This window comes from Peromyscus eremicus, chromosome 6 (assembly GCF_949786415.1).
Source record: "Peromyscus eremicus chromosome 6, PerEre_H2_v1, whole genome shotgun sequence".
Lineage (NCBI taxonomy): Eukaryota > Metazoa > Chordata > Mammalia > Rodentia > Cricetidae > Peromyscus > Peromyscus eremicus.
In genome coordinates this window covers 12,980,823-12,994,638 of record NC_081421.1, presented here as the reverse complement: position 1 = coordinate 12,994,638, position 13,816 = coordinate 12,980,823, and the positions used below count along the sequence as shown (strand labels likewise).

At 43.8% G+C, this 13,816-nt stretch overlaps 1 long non-coding RNA gene across 2 annotated transcripts in view; it reads right to left on the bottom strand.

The window, feature by feature from the left end:
* Positions 1-11,016: 11,016 nt before the first annotated feature.
* The window catches only part of LOC131912903 (uncharacterized), a 28,894-nt gene continuing 26,094 nt past the window's right edge, over positions 11,017-13,816 (bottom strand). For both annotated transcript variants that reach the window (XR_009379738.1, XR_009379739.1), the window contains 2 exons: positions 11,505-11,631; positions 11,017-11,246 (listed from right to left, as the gene is read on the bottom strand). This is a non-coding gene — a long non-coding RNA (uncharacterized LOC131912903). The remainder of the gene's footprint in view (positions 11,247-11,504; positions 11,632-13,816) is intronic.

The following is a 13,816-nucleotide window of genomic DNA, read 5'->3' as shown; positions in this document are numbered from 1 at the left end:
GTTCAAATCTTGAATTATATGAATGGGATGAAATGCATTTTGTTTCATTCTCCTTGGCCATGCAGAGCTTTTCCAGCAAAGAATGGAGGACCAAAGTACAAACAGCTACAGAGTTCAGATTCTGTTCTGTATGACCTCACACACTGAGCTCTATCAACGCAGCCCAGTTCTTTTTCTTTTATGAACTGTGCTACTTATTAAATGAATGTCACTGGCCCCGAACTGGCCCCCTATAGTCTGATGCGTGGTCCTGGGGCAGGGACTCTGCATCCTGCACTCTGCTGGTTATTCCATCCTGAGCTTCTCCAACAGGAAGCAGAAGGGACACACACAGGGTGGGAGGCACCATCGGCATTCACGCTGGTATCTGTCAGGTTCCTGTCTGCTTGCTGCCCCTTGAGTGTTACCTCACAAAGCCTGGTGGGTCCCACAGCAGCAGCTCCTCTGAGGGCTGAAACTGAATCTTGCTTGTAGCTTTTCTAACATGTCCAGAAACAGTCTGAAGCAGCTCTCAAACTCACAGCCCCAGCTAACCAACACCCCTGTAGGGATGCTCAGTTTTCTACACTTTAGATTCTAACCCTCTCTTTCCAGTGCCAGGGCTGGCTGGTGGCTGCTCCATAAAGGGGCCACTTCTGTGGCACCCACTGCCATTTTCAGTCACCAAGTTAACAACTTTATACCTAGCTCACAATTCTGTATTTTTTAAACTCCTTCTGTTCTAAGAACTTGGGTGGTTCATCCTCATCGTCACATGTTAGCAGAACTTTTTATATGTGTATAACATTCCTGTATTGGGGGGGAGGCTCTCTCCATGGGAGATTGGGCTGTTTCTATCTATTGGTTACTATGAACAGTGCAGATAGGAATTGACAGAAGTCAAATGCAAAAAGCCACATATGGTATGAGTCTGCTCAGAAAAAATACCCAGAAAGGTATTGAAGGTATTGTTGAATACTAAATGGTGATTTCCAAATCAGTGACAGGAATCACTGGGGAGCAACTTCTTAAGAGGTGTGAGGCTCCCTTCTGGGATAACGAAAATGTTCTGGACCTGGGCAGAGAAGGTTGTATGATACCATGAAAGTACTAAGACAGCTAGTTTATATGATGTCAAGTTGGCATTAGTAAACATAAATGAAGTGTATTGTGGCCAGAAGTTTTCCTGGTCTCACCTGGTTCGCAGCTGCTCAGACCCAAATTAACACACAGATGCTTATATTAATTAAAACTATTTGGCCTAATAGCTCAGGCTTCTTGCTAGCTAGATCTTACACTTAAATTAACCCCCTAATTTTTATTTATGTTTAGCCTCGTGGCTTGGTACCTTTCTGTCTTCACATCTTGCTTCTCATGGTGGCAGCTGGCAGCAGCTCCTGACTCAGCCTTCCACTTCCCAGAATTCTCCTCTCTGCTTATCTTGCCTATACTATACTTCCTGCCTGGCTACTGGCCAATCAGCATTTTATTTATCAATCAATCAGAGCAACACATTCACAGCATACAGAAAGATATCCCCAGCAGTGTATGTCTTTGGTCTCTTGATTGGACCTTGACTAACACATGAACCTTCCCTCCAAAACCAAGCTTACTTTTCCAACCCAAGTCACAGTGTTGCCACCAGCCCTTCTTATCTACTCTTCCTGTTTTCACACTTCCAGAGGTGGCTCATTGTCTTGCCCTGGAGGGAACAGTAAAATAGCCACACATGACTATTTTAGTTTTGATTAAATGAAAGCTTTGGTTCTGCAGTGGCTTGGCCATATTTCAAGTGCCATTGACCAGTGGCTCGTGACTAGTGTTGAGCTGCATATGACAGTTCCACCAGTGTGAAAACATCTACTCATTCATCCTCACCTCACTGGAGCTGTTCTGTCTAATAACCTTCCACCTGTCCATCACATCCCTCCTGAACCTACATGGGAAAAGAGGAAAGAGGCATTTAGATCAGGGACACAGTGTGGCAGTTTTCATCACTTAATTCTCCCACAGCTTCAGTCCAGTAACTCAGTTCCCACCAATTCCTCTCCCTAAGTTCATCTCAATAACTACACAGCTGTTTTGCTTACACATTAATTTTTCCTCTAAAACTACAAACTATGGACTGGGGGATGGCTCAGTTTATAAAGCCCTTGCCTTGCCTTACAAGTATTAGGACCTGAGATTGTATCCCCAGAAGCCAAAGAGAAAAATGTGAAGCCCTGTGGCACAGGCTTCTACTCCCAGAGATGACTAGATAAAAGGTGGACACAGGAAAATCCCTAGAAGCTCACTGGCCAGCTAGTCTAGCCTGCGGCAACACTCAGGTCAATGAGAGACCCTGTCTCAAACAAAAGATGGAAGGCACTTGAGGCTGACCCCTGACCTACACACACACACACACACACACACACACACACACACACACACACACGCACACGCACACGCACACGCACACACACACACACACCACATGGGCATGTGTGCTCTAGGGCAGAGGTTTGAGGTTTGCCATGCACACTCACATGTCCAGTAGTGTACTCCCTGAGCACTCACCAAATAACTTGCTGATTGAACATCTGAAGAAGCTAGCTCTGGTTTCAAGGGATCAACTCAAAACTGAAAAAACAGAGCCTCTGCCAGCATAGTGGTATTACCCAGCCTAAGTAAACAGGAGTGATCTGCAGCGTTCTGCTCCTATGGCTTCTTCTGGGTTTTAGATTTTTAACGAGGATACCACTTCAAAAACATTCCTAGTGGGTACAGCCCAACAACTCCAGGAGAAAATGGTGAGCTCCCTGATGAAAGCCAGCCCACATTGTCCTCTGTGTTTCTGGGTCACAGACCAGTTCCAAAATCAACCCAGAAGGATACAAAACAAGCAATGTCCCTCCCAAGACACTCTCTGCGTACTTTCTATCCTGTTGCGGCTTTCAGAGAAAATCCCAAGAGTTAAAATGGAAAGTTCCAGTTATCCAACAGATGATCAACAGTGTTGAATGAGTTTTTGCAAATACAGTCAGATTTTAAAATATTGGTCTGGCAAAAACATTCCAAATCCTTCTTTCTAGCTTTCTGAGATGCACAGTATGCAATTAATAGCTACAGTATCTGCATTAATTTAAGCTCAGTGAAATGAAATCCTTCTTCTTCAAGCAAAAAGGCAAGAAAAGATTAATCATGTAATGATAAGAGTTGGAGATACACTCAGGAAGCTGAGGCAGAAGGACTGTGAGTGTTTTGCCTGTTTGCACACAATGTTCACATGTATTAAGTCATTGCACGATACACCATTAATATGAGTAATGTTTACATTTTACATACCACTTAAAATTAAATTTGAATTTTCATTTAGAAATTAGATGGAAAGTTGAAATAACTTCCTCAATATTTAGGAATACATTTTCAGGAAACTGCCGATTCCTGTAGGTCAATGATTGTTTGCTATTGTTTCATTTTTCTTCATTGGTCTGGCGAGTGGTTCTCTTCCTACATTCCTTCATGCACCATCTTGTCATGCTGCATTTAAAATGGTGCACACCTTTAATCCCAGCACTTGGGAGGCAGAGGCAGGCGAATCTCTGAGTTTGAGGCCAGTCTGGTCCAGGACAGCCAGGGATACAAAGAGAAACCCTGTCTCAAAAAAACTAACTAAATGAATGAATGAATGAGTGAGTGTGTATGCTATGGTAACAAGCTCATCCTTGCTAAGTAGAGGAGTGATAAAATATCAAGAGATAAATGGGTGAGCAAGCAATGAGACACCTTGAAGGCCCAGTATCAGCGCTTGGACCTTTGAGCCAATCCTTGCTGGCACTGGCCCACTCTTGTCTCTTGCCTGTGCTCCCTCAATTATTACCTTCTCTTACCAAGCTTACAGCCCATCTTCCCTCCTTCTTTAAGCCTTGATTGTCCACGTTTCAGATCGGTAAAGTCATTGTGGGAATCCAGGTGATAAACTGAGGCGGACGCATGTGTCTCTTGGAGTCTTCTTACACCCCCTGGCTGATCATTTCTGTGCCCACAGGCTGGTCTCAGGCTATTTTGTCAGCAGCTGCATCTTTTTGACTAGAGATCCTCTCACAGAACATGACAAACAGGCAAGCAAAGAAGTATCAGGGTATTAACTCGCTTTTGCATAACTGTGTTTATAATATCTCAGGGGAACCACTGAAAGGGGGAACAGTTGAGTTGGGTTTACAGTTTCAGGGGGTGTAAGTCCATTGTGACGGGAAGGCACAGTGAAGCAGCCTGGTCCGTGGCAGTGGGGCATGCGGTGAAAGCTGCTCACATCACAGCAGAGGAGGAAGCAGAAACCGAGACATAGTTAGGATAGAAATAATGAACTCTCACAGCCCTCCACCAGTGTCCTGCACCAGCCAACCAGGTCTCCCTTCCTGAAGATTCCATAGTCTCCCAAAAGAGTACCATCATCTGTGGAGCAAGCATTCAAAACACAAGCTTGGGGTGGATGAGAGGGACTGCAGATCCAACCCCAGCACTCCCCCTGAAAGGAGTCCTGTCCATAGATGATAACATTGGTATATGGTACCCAGTTCCCTGAAAGGAGCCCTATCTGTAGATCATGACATTGGCATGTGGTACCCAGTTCACTGAAAGGAGCCCCTATCCACAGATGATGACATTGGTATGTGGTACCCAGTTCCCTCACCCCTCGGGTGAGATGCTTTAAAACACATCTTCTAAATGACTCCCAGAGTTCTCTAGTGGGATGAAGCACCTGCTTTTAAGGTAGTTGCTTGGGTTTAGTGGCTGTCTTCCCTTCCCTCACTTACCCACTGGAGTTTAACAGGATTACCTCCCAGATAAACTACTCATACTTAAGTCTGCTTCAAGAGCCTTTTCTGTGGATCCCAAATTAAGACAGCTGTTGATGGTTATTTGCCAATGATAGGCCATGTCAGAGACAGCGTTCCAAGCGCTTGATGCATAGTAAGCCACGTACACACTGCACTGCTGGATAAGATGGATGCTACAGTCCCTGGTTTCATCATTCTGGAAGGAAATCTGGAGCTCAAAGAGGTAGAATAGCCACCGTTTGAGCCTAGCCAACATGGCTTCAGAACCTGTGTACTTATGGTATGCTCTGCTGTTCTGCCTCAGATAAGCCTTTGAAAAACAAACTAATAGAACATAAAAGGTAGAAAATCAGAAACCTGGGCATCACAGCAACTGATTAGTAAATCCTGGCAGCATAAAAGAGGAAGAACTGTCTGGAACATTTAATAGATCCAGTACAGAAAAGGGAGCAAAGAATAGTGTGGAGACAGTGGAAGGCAGACCCCTAGAGAAGAATGTACACCAGCCCTTCCTCTGACCTCTGTGTACAGCACACACAGACACATAATTAAAAATAGTAAAAAACGAATCTTAAAAAAAGAGGGCTCAGAAGCCAAAGGATCTCTTTGTGTAACCCTAATGATCTGAATTAGATCCCAAAATCCATGTAAAGGTGAAAGGAGAGAACACACTCCAGAGAGTTGTCCTTAGACCTCTAAACATGCATGTGCATGTGTGTGTGTGTGTGCACTCACATGTGCACACTCATGTGTGGATGGACACACACACTAATAAATATTTTTTAAATTTTTATCATATGTATTTTAAGTAAGCACAAAATAACATTTTCTATAGCTTTTAAAAAACATCCTTAGTGTTATTTATGCCTTCCCTCTTCCCTTCCAAGTTAGAGCATCCCCTGCTATTTTCCCATTTCCCCTTCATAGCACCTGTGTCCTACTACCCCACTCTCTAGAGCTTGCTCTTCCTGGCCCCCAGGGTCCCTTCTTACTTTCCCGGTATCTATTATAGTTACATACTCACAACTGAAGATTAGGAGCTAAGATCCACAGACAAGAAAAAATGTGACATTTGTCTTTCTTGGTCTGGTTACCTCACTCAGTATGTTTTCTTGTTTTATCCATTTACCTGCAAATTTTTTATTTTTTCTTTGCAGCTGAATTATATCCTTTTGTGTATATGTACTGCACTTTCATTATCTATTCCTTGGTAGAAGGACCTGTATGTTGTTCCCATTTCCTAGATACTGTAAATAAAACAGCAATGAACTGGGCTGAGCAAGTCCCTGTGGAGTAGGATGTCCAGGGCTTTGGACATATGCCAAGCCCTGGACATACACAAGCCCTGGTATAGCCGGGTCGTACTGTAGATTTATGTTGAGTGGTTGCACCAGTTTGCATTCTCACCAACAGTGACAGAGAGTGCCCTGCACACCCCCCAGCATTTGTTGTCGGTTGTTTTCTTGATCTTAGGGGTGAGTTGTTTTAATTTACATTTCTCTAATTGCTAAGGACCTTGAGCACTTTGATTTCTTGGTCATTTTTACTCCGTTTCAGAGCTCTGTGTTTGGCTCTGTAGCCCAGTTTTCTAATTGGGTCATTTGTTTCTTGAGTCTTTGTTTTTGAGTACTTTGTACAGTTTAGGTATTAATCCTCTAACAAATGTATATATGCCTGGACATAATTCTCTCCCACTCTGTGAATTTCTTCTTCATTCAATTGATTATTTCCTGTGTTGTACAGAAGTTTCTCAGTTTTATAAGGTCCCATTTGTCAATTATTGACCTTAATTCTCTAGCAACCAGAGTCTTATTCAGAAAGTCCTTTTGATACCATCCTTGTAGGGTCCTGCCTGTGTTTTCTTCTAACAGTCTCAGTCTTTCAGGTTTCACACTGGGGTCCTTGATCCATTTGGAGTGGATTTTGTGCAGGGTAACAGATGTGAGTCTAATTTCATTCTTAAAGGATGCTCACAACAGAAGGCCGGTAAAGGATCAAAGGAGAGAATAAACCAGGAGTGTGGGACTGTCTGTAGAATGAGGAAAGAGACTGCCCTAATTACAAAGGGACCTCTTGAGTCTAGAGCCCCCCTACACACACACAGTGTGACTTGATGAATATTTAGAAAATACTCGCTGAACACCTACTGTGTGCCAAGCCACACGCTGGAAATCTGTCTGTGTCTCATGTGAGCTACACTCTCTGGAAATGTACAGAAGTGAGCTGGCAAATCCAGGATGGAACTTTATCTCAGGAAGGCACTGGAGGCAGGTCAGCCAGAGGATTCTGGCAGGTGAGGAAAGCTTAATAAACTGCACTTTATCAAAAGGAGAAACTTCCATCTTCAAAAGGCTGTGTGGAGAGAGGGAGATACAAGCTGCAGGCTGGGAGAAAGCACCGCAGAACCCTTAGACAAAGGATGGGGGTCTGGACTTTCACATCTCTCAAAATCAATTGTTAGAGGCTGGTGAGAAAGCTGTTGGATGGATCTGCCTCACAACCATGAAGACCTGGTCCTGTCTCAAAAGGTGGAAAGCTCCTTCCCATCAACAGCAGAAACTGTCACACACACACACACACACACACACACACACACACACACACACGAGCATACAAACATGTGTGCACATTCACACAATAAAAAGTAAAAAAAATTAAAAACCCAATTAGAAGATGAATAAAAGACATGAAAGGCACACCAGAGGTGTGTGTGTGTATCTAATAAACACATAACGAGACATTTAAATCAGCCAGTAGGGAAAGGCAGTTAAAACCACAGCAAGGTAGTTTTACAGACCCCTTGGGATTGCCAAGACAGCACAAAGACAACGTCTGAGGGGTCCCAGGTCTCAGAACTCTTGGGACTTTGCTCCATCTGCTTTTGGTTGCTGCATGACACTGCATTTAAAATATTTTATCACACTTGTTTATTTATGTGTGTGTGTGTGTGTGTGTGTGTGTGTGTGTGAGAGAGAGAGAGAGAGAGAGAGAGAGAGAGAGAGAGAGAGAGCATGCTCATGCCAAGGGGTGTGTGTGTGTGTGTGTGTGTGTGTGTGTGTGTGTGTGTGTAGGTCAGAGGACAACTTCCAGGTCTTGGTTCTCTACTTCCGCCATGTGGTTCTGGGGGCTGAATTCAGGCTGTGAGGGTTGGTGACACGTGCTTCTACCTAATCTTGTACTTCCTGTTAGCTTACAGTCAAAGAGCTAGCAACCACCCTGCTGAGCTGAGGCACAGAGAGCTGAGAGACTTAGCAGGCATCCTCCAGAAGGTCAGAAATGAAAAGGCAGAGCAGGTCATCATCCACATGGAAGAAAGCTGGAAGTTCAGGTGAACACCCACCGTTTGCTGGGCAAGGAAAGCAAGCGCCTGCTGCTGCTTCCTGTGCCCCCCCCCCCGCCCCCCAGGTGGGTATGAAAGATGACCGGGAGCCCTGATCTCTTTTAAGAAAATATTTCCATTCTCGATTGGCAACAAAGTCACCACTTCAGAAAGAAATCCAAGAGTGTGAGTAGGAAGCCAGTCACTAGCACCTCAGTTAGTCAGGGACAAAGCCAAGATTCAGAGCCATTTCTTCTGATTCCAAGGCCGGCTCTCCCGAGGCCAGCTGCATCTCTCCAGCTAACAGCTTCAGACAGCCTTTGGCTAACAACTCCACAGAAAGCTGGGCTGGCAGGAGGAGGAAGTGTGATTCAATTGATCATTCCCACCTCTCGTCATGTGGGTTCTGAACACCGGTTTGGACAGATTAAACCTTTTGAGCTCTTATTTGGAAAACTATATTGCCTGTGGACACTGCCTTTCATTAATAACACACCAAACGCTTTCAAGTACACTTGGTCCTCACACAATCCTATGAAAAGGTAAGGCTGGCTTTGTTAAAAACCATTTATTTAAAAGTGAGGCTGGTGAGGGTAAGTGCCTTGCCAAAAATGACACGGTTCGTAGCGGAGGCGGGACTGGGATGAGAAGTCACATTCTCTATTGGCGGCCTTTTTTTCCTTTTGTTCTTTTCGTGTGTTTGTGTGTGTGATGTGTTCATGTGTGTATGTGTGTTTACATGTGTGTGTGCACACACGCACAGGAGTGCAAGTGGAGACGGAGGTTGATATGAGAAGGCTGTGACTGCTCGTCCACCCTGGTCTTTCAAGGCAGTTTCTCCCATTCACACCTAGAGCCCACTAATATGCCTCGTCTTGACAGCTGGCTTTCTCCAAGCATCCTGTCTCCGCCTTCCCAGGCTGGAATCTGAACGCTGATCATCCTGCACAGGTGGCAAGCATTTTAACCACTGAGCCATCTTCCTAGATGTTCTAGTTGGATTTCTCTGCTGCTGGGATAAAACGTTAACCAAAAGCAACTGGGGAGCAAAGGGTTTGTTTCATCTCAAAACTCCCAGGTCACACTCCATCGCTGAGGAAAGTCAAGGCCGGAGCTCCAGCCGGAGCTGAAGCAGAGAGCACAGAGGAGTGCTGCTTACTGGCTTGCTTGCCATAGAGTGCTCAGCCTGCTTTCTCATACATCCCAAGACCACATACCACATTCTTTTCAAAGCAGTCTTAACCCCCTCCCCCACATCAGTCAACCAAGAAAACGCCCCCACAAACTTGCCTACAGGCCAATCTGATGAAGGCAGTTCCTCAAGTGAGAGTCACTCTTCCCTACTGACTAATGTGTCTCAAGTTGAAAAAAACCAACCAGAACACCACTCCAACATCTTTTAATTTTTTTTTTTGAGAGACTAGATCTCACTTATGTAGCCCAGGCTGGCCTTGAACCTCTCTGTACCTCCTCTTGCCTTAGACTCGTGAATGCCGGGGGCAACACTCAGTTTTATTAATTCTTTTATATATGAAAATATTTATATTAGTAACTACCCAGATTGAGATAATTAGCATCACTCTGGACGCCCCCCCAGATCAATCCCAGGCATCACCAGCAGTGAACAGTAGGGCAGGCTGACACCCTGATGCTCTGCCTCAGCAGCCCTTTTCGGTCTCCCTTTCCCTCAGTCTTCACTTGTGTCCATCACTTCCTGATGTTTCACTATATATCTTTATTTCTCTCAAAATATGCTGCTTAGCTTTGCCCAGTCTTCTGGAACTAACTTTTCCAGTCCACGTTTTGCTTGCAAGGTATGTCTATCTTTTATTTTTTCCCTGCAGTGTGGGATTCCATAGCGTGAATCCCTAGCGTTTGTTCATCAAGCCCCCTTCCACTGAACATGGGCTTCGCTCCCTGCCTGGGACTATCATAAACACAGCATCTGGGGCTATTCTTGGACATCTCTCGTGAGCTACAGGCATAAACGTTCCCCTGGGGCTGAAAACAGTAATGTAACTGGTAGGAGGAAAGATTTACAATCTGCATCACGACTGCATCCTTTCAGGTTTTCCAGTTTTTGTGCCTTTTAACCATCAGGGTGTAGGGTCTCTGCTCTATCAGCACCTCTCTAGAGGAGGTGTAGAATCTCACCGTACCTCTTTGTGACTCTGCTTTGCATTTTATTGGTCACTGGTAGGACTGGTATCTTTTCAAACGTTTTGTGTCATTTCTGTTTTTTCCCCTTTTGTGCAGGGTCTGGTCATATTGGTTATTTGCCTTTCTCTTACCAATATTGTAAAGGAATTTGTGTTTATTTGTCGATGATACATCTTACATCTGTTCTTTACAGACTGGAGAGGGATTGTGATAGCCACCCTTGGGGCTTTAATGAATGAGTTGATTACGTACATGGCAAGCAAAAGTAAAAGAATAAAAGCAGCAGGCAGAGAGAAGCGGCAGACAGTGAAACATCACCAAATGAAGAGTTTACAACATTGAGCAGAAGTAACAACAAGCCCCTTCCTCAATTCCAATCCTCAAATGTAGTGTAGGTTTGGTCAGAACAATGTTTGATTTCTATACTCACGTGCGTGCTAAGATACATCTTACTAGGATAAAAGGAAATGGGGAAAATCTATGGGAGACAGTTTTAAGTACTTGGGTTTCATGCTTTTTCAATCTAAGTTTTTAGTAGAGAAGAGTTAAAGACATAGATAATCATAAACAAAAATAATATTCCTAATCACCCACAACTATCAGAAGTACTCTATGTGGAAATGTATAGACATATACTACACCTGCATATATTTTCATCTACATGTAACAACACACTGTGAATTTTTATCTGAGGAAATAATAGATCTGCATTAGTTTTAATGAATAAATAGCACTTCATAGAACAAATGAATTAAAATTTATCTTAGTATCATTCTTATTGCCTAGTACACTTGAGTCATTTCCTATTTTTACTGTCATACTTCTTCAAAGTACAGCTTGATATTTCCTGCTTTGTTTATTTGTTCTGTTACTTCCTGGGTAAACATCTCTAGATGTGGTTTAGCTGTGTCTGTTTTCTAATTGGCAAAATTCTCCAGTCTCTCGACTCTTCCGGATCATTTAGTTGCCTGAAAAAAAAAAGATAGATTAGATTCTTTTGACACCCCCACCCCCACCCTGCCGGTCAATAAATCCAATTATTTCCAAAGCTGTAGAGTGCCAAAGATTATTTAGCCAGGTGTGGACCAAGAAAGAACTCTCTAGAATCCTTCGGGATATATACATAGCAGTCTTTTCCCACAAGGAAGACAAAACAAAGGCAAGGCAAAAATTCAAAGAAAACTGTGCACGACTATTAACCCGCTATGTGTTCTGTTTCAACATACCGCGGTGATTAGTCTGTCGTTTGCAAATGATGATTCAAGTCATTCTGCTCAGATAACACATATTTCTCCTCTCCAAAGATGATGACTTATGTGTCTTCCTGCTTGGCTTTCTTTACAGTGGCCATCTCTGGAGACAGGAAAACAATTAAACAGGAGGCTGGTTTCTGGCAGGACAGAGTGGCCTGCACTGGTCACCTCTAAGTGCACTCTGCCTCAACCCCAGTGCATTGCTCTTGGGGGAAAAAAAAATAAGAGGATGATTCTCCTTAATCTCATGTAGTTTAATTTGGAAGCATTCCTAGCCCAACACGGAAAATAATTTAGGTCAAGTAAAAAGAGTGATGCTGACCTTGAGCAAAATTCAAGTAACTTCTCAAGGCTGGCTGTGTGTGAAGACAGTGTGTGGCAAGGGGGCCAACTTAAGAAGAGAAGCTTCTTCATCCCTAACTTCCCTGTGTGGCCAGGGCTGGATGGGGTCAAAGAGTGGACTGGTACCCTACAAAGAACCCTTAAATGGGGCTATCAGGGCTTTGGTTTGTGACCCATGGGTTCTGACTGTCAACGTGGAGCCCATTTCCCTCATGAACAATAGAGTGCTCAGTCGCCTGGGCTTTGGAGTCAAGCAAAGGAAAAAGAGAGTGCCTGTCCCCAGACTCAAGGAGCCTGGATCCTACAACTGTCCACATGAAAATACAGCTCTCACCACGAAAAGAATAAGAATTTATCCTGGGGGCTGGGGGGATGGCCAGTGAGTAAAGCGTTTGCTGTGTGCAAGCGAAAAGACCCGAGTTTGAATCCCCAGAACCCACATAAGAGGGCAGACACGTGGTGCAAGCATCTCTAAGCCCAGTGCTCCTACAGAGAGATGGGAGGTAGAGACAAGAGACGGGAGACACCGTGGGAACTCAGGTCAGCCAGGCTTGCATGCAAAGCAGGAAACAGCAAAGAGACCCGATGCCCAAGGCTGTTACCTGGCCTGTCCTCTGTCCACATGCACGAGGAAATGTGTGTACTCACATTTCATACAGCAATGTGCAGACTGTTCCCATGAATAACCATAAGAGTTGAGTTCTGGATGCTCAAAAAAAATATGAAGTGGACCTGGAGAGATGACTCAGTGGTTAAGAGCATGCTCTTGCACAGGACCTGAGTTTGGTTCCCAGGGTCCACATCAGGCTCATGAACACCCATCACTTCTCCAGCTCCAGGGGGACCCAATTCTGGCATCTCCAGGCACTCACACACACACACACACACACACACACACACACACACACACAAACACACACACACACAAACACACACACACACACACACACAAACACACACACACACAATTAAAAAGAAAAAGAAACTTTGATAAACGTGACAGTCATAAGGAGGAATATTTATAATAGCCAACATTCTTTTATATATGTCGTTGTGACTTCATCAATGATAAAGGAAATAACTTTACTTAATTTCATTTATGTCTACATTTTTTGAGAGAGTCGAGAAACAATGGGCAAATCTGAAGTACCCCTATCTTAGAACTTTTTCAGCCTAGAGAGGAAAAGAGGAGCATGGAGACAGAGGGGATAGGAGGGTAATAGACAGCAGTGATAAGTTAGAAGCAGACACATCAGCCATGCAGGGCATGTGAAGACCAGCCATGCATCCCATACACACTGAGTGTTACCTATCTAAAAGGCCTTGTTGTGAATCTAATATTCATTGTTCTTATTTCAAAAGTACGGAGTCCTGCCTGTATTATTTCTACAATCTACTCAGACACAAACATGCTCATTTGCTTTTTGAGGTAATATTTTGTAGATTTTTTTTGCATACTATATGTATACCCAGCAAGTTATTTACACACACATATACATAGTCTGCTATGCAGCCCGGGCTAGCCTTGAATTGACAATCCTCCTGCCTCTGTCTCCTAAATACTGGGATTACAGGCATGCACCACCTGGTGTGTGTGTGTGTGTGTGTGTGTGTGTGTGTTATAAAATTTCGAATATTTAAAGTACTTTGTATGATTATAATAGTAACTCTATAAAGTGTTTAGAAACACAGAAAGTGCATTAAATACACATAACCTGCATGAAAATGTTGTTGTGTTTCACACACATACATACAAACACACACTCACACACACCTGGGTTATACATCATTTAATTAACAAAGGGTATACAGTATCTGGTGTGCATTTTTTTCTTGATAATAAACTTGAACTGTCCTAAAGGAGTCCACACAATCTCCCTATGCAATTTTGTCCACAATTCCAAAATCCATTCTAAGGACTTTGTGAGTTCTAATGAAGAATG